Genomic DNA, 7,001 nt, shown 5'->3' on the forward strand with positions numbered 1-7,001 from the left:
CAGAGGTGGTGGGTTCAAACCCAGCCCTGGCCAAAAAAACGACAAAAAAAAAAAGTTTACATTTCCAGGCTTCGCTCCTGTAGCTCAGTGGCTAGGGCGCCAGCCACATACACCAAGGCAGGCAGGTTTGACCTCAGCCCAGGCCTGCCAAAGAGCAATGACAACTACAACAAACTAACAAAAAACCCAGCTGGGCATTGTGGTGGGCGCCTCTAGTCCCAGCTACTTGGGAGGCTGAGGCAAGAGAATTGCTCAAGGACAAGAGTTTGAGGTTGCTTTGAGCTGTGACATAGACAGTCTCAAAAAAAAAAGTAAAAAAGTTTACATCTCCAGAGATGATCATATAAAACAAGCCTTCCAGCTCAGCGTCTGTAGCGCAGCGGTTAGGGCGCCAGCCACATACATCAAAGGTGGAGGGTTCAAACCCAGCCCAGGCCTGCCAAACAATAACAACTACAACAAAATAGCCGGGTGTTGTGGCAGGCGCCTGTAGTCCCAGCTACTTGGGAGGCTGAGGCAAGAGAATCTCTTAAGCCCAAGAGTTTGAGGTTGTTGTGAGCTGTGATGCCACAGCACTCTACCAAGGGTGACATAGTGAAACTCTGTCTCAAAAAAAAGCCTCTCTTGGGCGGCGCCTGTGGCTCGTTCCGTAGGACACCGGCCCCATATACCGAGGGTGGCGGGTTCAAACCCGGCCCCGGCCAAACTGCAACCAAAAAATAGCCGGGCGTTGTGGCGGGCGCCTGTAGTCCCAGCTACCCGGGAGGCTGAGGCAAGAGAATCGCTTAAGCCCAGGAGTCGGAGGTTGCTGTGAGCTGTGTGATGCCACGGCACTCTACCGAGGACCATATAAAGCGAGACTCTGTCTCTACAAAAAAAAAAAAAAGCCTCTCTTAGCTCCACAAACCAGCTAGTTATTAGCTATCCAGAAGAGTTACGAGAATTAGCTAGATCTCTTCGGCAAGGCACAAGAGATCCAGCTATGCACTGTGGTTTTTGCTTGGTGTCTTAGCCAATCTTCTCCTGTGATTGTAATGTGTGCCTCCCAGGTTCAGGCCCAGAGCCAAAGAACCCAGGCTTTGTCTCTCTAAGGTAGATCAGTATGGGCCTGGAAGCTTCACCTGCTAATCAGAGGGAAAAGTCAGACCCTCAGCTCATCAGTCCCCCCTCCCCCCTTTGCTCCCTGCAGGAGGCTGTAGTAGGCCCCAGATCCTCCCTGTCCCCAGCTTTTCTGCTGTACCTCTCAGTTCAGGCCATGGTCAGCTCTTCTGCTCCCATCTATGAGGTTGGGCCCAGCTGGAGTGGTATCTGTGATGACACAGGTGGAGGCATCCACTGTCCTGCTGTGGGTAGCTGCCCAGCCACCACAGGGGGCTCTGATGGCTCTCTATTCCAAGCCCTCCAGGTGCTCACCTCTCCTCCTTTCCCCTCCTTTGTCATCAGTTACTTATCCTCTCCTACCCTGCAAAAACACCTTCCTGAGGGATCCCCATCCTCTGATTGGCATACAGCCCAGGCAGCCTTAGATCCACCCCTAACCCAAGGCCCCAGAGAAGCCAGAATCTTTCTCTAAAGAACCCATTTCCCTGCGCCAGGGAATCCTTCCTGGAGTCCCAATCAGTGATCTCAGCCACCTGCCATGCCAACAATGTCCCCTCCATTGTCCCTTACAGGAGTAGATTCCTGGAAGGATTGACAGTTGCTGCCCATGCCCCAGCCCCATCAGGGGACCTCCAGCCCCACCCTCTGCAGACACCCTGTTTGTTACTACCCCAGAGGACACTCTGTAAACTTTATCTCTCCTGCCCCTTCTGCAGCTTCTTACTCCTGACCACATCCTCCTTGGAACTTCTCCCCTGCTCCCTCTGTCCCCTGGCCTCCTTCCTCTGCCTACCTTCTTCCTTTCTCAAAGGAGAGTGTTTACTCCCTTTCTCCTCACTGGACCTTCTCACCCTGGACAACCCACTCTGCTGGGTGGCAGCTGCAGCTCCTCCTTGGGTCCACCTCCCAGTGGATGAAGCCATCTGATGGCACCCAAATTAGGGTCTCTCCAGTAGCAACTCTCTTCCTGGGCTCCAGACTCATTAACCCAGTGGCCTATCAGACATCTCCCTTTGGTGTCCTATAAATCTTCAAACTCAGTGTACTACTCTGAATTTAGCTTCTTCCTCTACCCCTAAATTGCCATCTCTCCTGCCTCAATATCAGCTTTCCAGATCTGGCATGGGGTCTATCTTTGGGCTGCTTTAACAAAATTTCTTAGACTGGGAATTTATAAACAACAAAAATGTATTGCTCACAGTTCTGAGCCTGAAAATCCAGTATCAGAGTGTTGGAATATTCGGTGTCTGTGAGGAGGCTCGAACTCAAAGACAGTGCCTTTTTGCTGTGTTCTCTCAGGCAAACAGGCCCCCTCAAGCCTCCTTGTAAGGGCACTACTCCCCTTATTGAAGGCAAAGCCCTTGTGAGATAATCACCCCTTAAAGGACCCACCTCTTAATATTGTTGCATTGGGATTAGGTTTCAACATGTGAATTGGGGGGAACACCAACAGTTAGACCATAGCCTTCTGTACTCTTGCCTGTACCTCAGCTCCTACAGCCCAAGTCCTGGGCTTCAAGGGTCTTTGGAGTAATTCTACCACATTACACTATACTCTTCTCTGCCCGTCTCTCACCCCAAACCTTCACCAGTTCCTGCCTGGAATAACGCAGCAATTGTGAACCACTCTCTTGCCCCCATTTCTTAATCTGCCACACTGTAGCCCAATTTTTTTTTTGTTGTTTTGAGATAGAGTTTTACTTTGTCATTCTCGGTAGAGTGCTGTGGCATCATAGCTCACAGCAATCTCGGACTCTTTTTAGCTCAAGAGATTCTCTTGCCTCAGCCTCTGGAAGATGGGACTACAGGTGCCCACCACAACTCTTAGCTATTTTTTTAGAGACAAGGTCTTGCTCTGGCTCAGGCTGTTCTCGAACTCATGAGCTCAGGCAGTCCATCCACCTTGGCCTCCCAGAGTGCTAGGATTACAGGTGTGAGGCACCGCACCCAGCCACTTGGATAGTTTTAGAGAAGGGGTCTCAGCTGGGCAAGGTGGCTCACACCTGTAATCCTAGCAATCTGGGAGGCTGAGGTGAGTGGATTGCCTGAGCTCACAAGTTCAAGACCAGCCTGAGCAAAATCAAGACTCCATCTCTAGGAAGGGTGCAGTGGCTCATGCCTCTAATCCTAGCACCCTGGGAGGATTGGTCTCACAAATTCGAGACCAGCCTGAGCCATAGTGCGACCTAGTCTCTTTAACCAGGCGTTGTGGCAGGTGCTTGTAGTCCCAGCTACTTGGGAGGTTGAGGCAAGAGAATCGCTTGAGCCCAAGCATTTGGGCTCACTGGACATTCTGTGAGCAGTGACGTAAGCAGTGACGCCATAGCACTCTAACAAGGGTGACAAAATGAGACTGTCTCAAAAAAAAAAAAAAAAGACTCCATTTCTACTAAAAATAGCAAAGCTGAGGCAAAAGGATTTCTTGAGCCCAAGAGTTGGAGGTTGCTGTGAGATATAAAGCCATGGCACTCTACCCAGGGCACAGAGTGAGACTTGTAAGAATGAGAAGAGAAGCTCGGCACCTGTAGCTCAAGCAGGTGAGCTTGAGCAGGCTTGAGCAGCTCATACATCTGAGCTGGTGGGTTCGAATCCAGCCCAGGCCCACCAAACAACAATGACAACTACAACAAGAAAATGGCTGGGCATTGTGGTAGGCGCCTGTAGTCCCAGCTACTTGGGAGGCTGAGGCAGGAGAATTGCTTAAGCCCAGGAGTTGGGGGCTGCTGTTGAGCTGTGATGCCATGGCACTCTACCCACGGTGACAGCTTGAGGCTCTGTCTCAAAAAAAAAAAAAAAAAATGAGAAGAGGGTGGACTTGTCTCCTGAAGAGAACAGGGATCAAGAGGACAAAAGAGTGGTATCTGTAGCTCAGTGGGTAGGGTGCTGGCCACATACACCAAGGTTGGCAGGTTTAAACCCAGCCCGGGCCAGGTAAAACAACAGTAAAAATAGCCGGGCATTGTGGCAGGCGCCTGTAGTCCCAGCTACTTGACAGGCCGAGGCAAGAGAATCACTTAAGCCTAACAGTTTGAGGTTGCTGTGAGCTGTGACACCACTGCACTCCACCCAGCTTGAGACTCTTGTCTCAAAAAAAAAAAAAAAAGAGGACAAGAGAATTGGAAACTTATCAGGGAGCAATGCTGGCCCAGCCAAGACTAAAGCCATGAACTTAGAATGGGCAAGCTGCCCAGTGATGGGGCTTCCTCTAGCAGCCCAAATAAGGTGAGGACCATCAGACCTATGAATTGACCCAGAGAGAAATTTCTCTGGAGCAGGTGACAGAGGGACTGGGAAGACCAGAAATTTAGGGATATTGGCAAGAGAGTGACTGATAAGTTAGTCCATGTGGGATAGGACATATCAGAAAGAAAAGGAGAGGCTCAACACTTACAGCTCAAGCTACTAAGGTGCCAGCCACATACATTAGAGCTGATGGGTTCGAATCCGATCCAGGCCTTCCAAACAATGACAACTCCAACCAAAAAATAGCTGGGTGTTGTGGTGGACGCCTGTAGTCCCATGCTACTCGGGAGGCTGAGGCAAGAGAATCACTTAAGCCCAGGAGTTGGAGGTTGCTGTGAGCTATGACACCATAGCACTCTACCCAGGGCAATAGCTTGAGGCTGTGTCTCAAAAAAGACAAACAGAAAGATAGGGCTCCAGCCCCATATACTGGAGGTGGCAGGTTCAAACAAACCCAGCCCCGGCCAAAAAAAAAGAAGGAGATATTGAAAGGGACTGATGTATTTGGAAGAAAGAAGTCACAGAGCTGGAGATCTTTTTTTTTTTTTTTGAAAGTCTTACTTTGTCACCCATAGTAGAGTGCCGTGACATGATAGCTCATCACAGCAACCTCAAACTCTTGGGCTTAAGCATTTCTCTTGCCTCAGCCTCCCAAGTAGCTGGGACTATAGGCTCCCACCACAACGCCCAGCTATTTTTAGGGGCGGGGTCTCACCCTGGCTTAGGCTGGTCTCGAAACTGTGAGCTCAGGCAAACCACCTACCTCGGCCTTCCAAGTGCTAGGATTACAGGCATGAGCCACTGTGCCCAGTCCAGAGCTGGAGATCTTATTGAGGTCAGAGAACATAAGAACAGTGAAAGTGGCTCAGTGCCTGTAGCCCATCGGCTAGGGTGCCAGCCACATACACCAGAACTGGCGGGTTTGAATCCAGCCCAGGCCAACTACAACCAAAGAATAGCTAGGCTTGTGGCAGGCACCTGTAGTCCCAGCTACTTGGGAGGCTGAGGCAAGAGAATCGCTTAAGCCCTTGAGTTGGACTACAGCTTGGAGGTTGCTGTGAGCTGTGATGTCAAAGCACTCTACTGAGACTCTGTCTCAAAAAAGAAAAAAAAACAGTGAAAGTGAGTGAGAGGGAGGAATTTATAGTTTCTCAGGTGGAGGAACACCTAAGGACTTATTAGGGCCAGGCCTGAGTCTCCAGGACACTAGCTGAGAGGTCTGTCATCCTAGGGGAAAGGGTCACACCAGGTGTCCAAATGTTCCATTCATCCAGCTGGCTCTGGTTCACAAGTTCTTTGATGAAAAATGTGTCTTCTTTTAAGGCAGAGGGTTATAAACTTGAATAATTCTAAGGTCCAGAAAAGTAATATACAAAAAAAACCCCAAAAAACTTGGGTGGTGCCTGTGACTCAAAGGGGTAGGACGCCAGCCCCATATGCCGGAGGTGGGGGTTGTCAAACCCAGCCCTGGCCACAAACTGCAAAAAAAAAAAAAAAAAACCTGCTATGAGTATAATCAAACTTTATTTTACATGGTATAAGGTGGTAACAAATGTATATGCCAGAGATTATACTCTACATTTGACAATTAAAAAATTGAAAGTAGAAATAATCATTCAAAATTTTGTGTTTCATATTTTAGTACTTCTCAGATTTGAAGATCTGAAATCTGACATTCTTTTCTTATGCCTCAAGTTGTCAATCCACATCAGGTTGTGAATCCTGGGTAGCAATGGGCAGCAGAGAATTCATCACTGAATCCTTTAACTGGGAGAAATAGTTTTATTTAGGTTTATAACAGGAAATAGCTGCTCACAAACATGGGTACTTCCAAACATGGACAGAATCTTGGCACAATGGTTTTTATATTTGGGGTAACCATTCCCAAGATATTTGTAGAATTCTGGGATTCCAACGTCGTCATATTTGGTCTTCAGTATAGAGTTGCACTGCAATTCAATAACTTCCATTTGCAGCTCTTCATTCACATGATTAATATTAATTGAGAAAGGTGAACTGAACAATACTAGTTCGTTTTCATAAAGTTTGAAATCAGAGCACCTTTTTTGGAATTCAGCCTTTAATTCTTTAATTTTTGGAATGTAGTTCAGGCCATCATCTTCATTTTCGGAAACTAATTTCAGGGTAGGGAAGTGGGCCAGATTGTTCCTTGTCAACTGAGTTTCCCAAAGACACAATTTTGCTAGGAATGAGTGAATTGAATCATATATTTGTGTAACCACTTGTGAACGTTCTTGAAGAGACATATTCAATGTGTTGAGATGGGTTGTAATATCAACCAAAAAGGCTAGGTCTTTGACCCAATCTTTGTTAGTAAGCTGAGGCACAGATTTTCCTTTAGAAGACATGAAAAAGTCTATTTCTTCCAGTAGTTCAAAAAACTGCTTTAGCACCATACCACGACTTAGCCACTTAACTTCTGTGTAGTAAAACCGGCTTCCATATTGTGCATCTAACTCACTGAAAAAAGGACGGAACTTTCTGTGGGTTAAGCCATGGGAACGTATCCAGGTTGTGATGTAAATTATGACATCCATGACATGATCCATTTTTAACTTTTTAGCAGAAAATGATTCCTGCAGAATGAGGCCATGTACAGACTTAAGTTCTGTGCCTTTGCAAAGCCCTGCCACCTT

Source organism: Nycticebus coucang, chromosome 7 (assembly GCF_027406575.1).
Source record: "Nycticebus coucang isolate mNycCou1 chromosome 7, mNycCou1.pri, whole genome shotgun sequence".
NCBI lineage: Eukaryota > Metazoa > Chordata > Mammalia > Primates > Lorisidae > Nycticebus > Nycticebus coucang.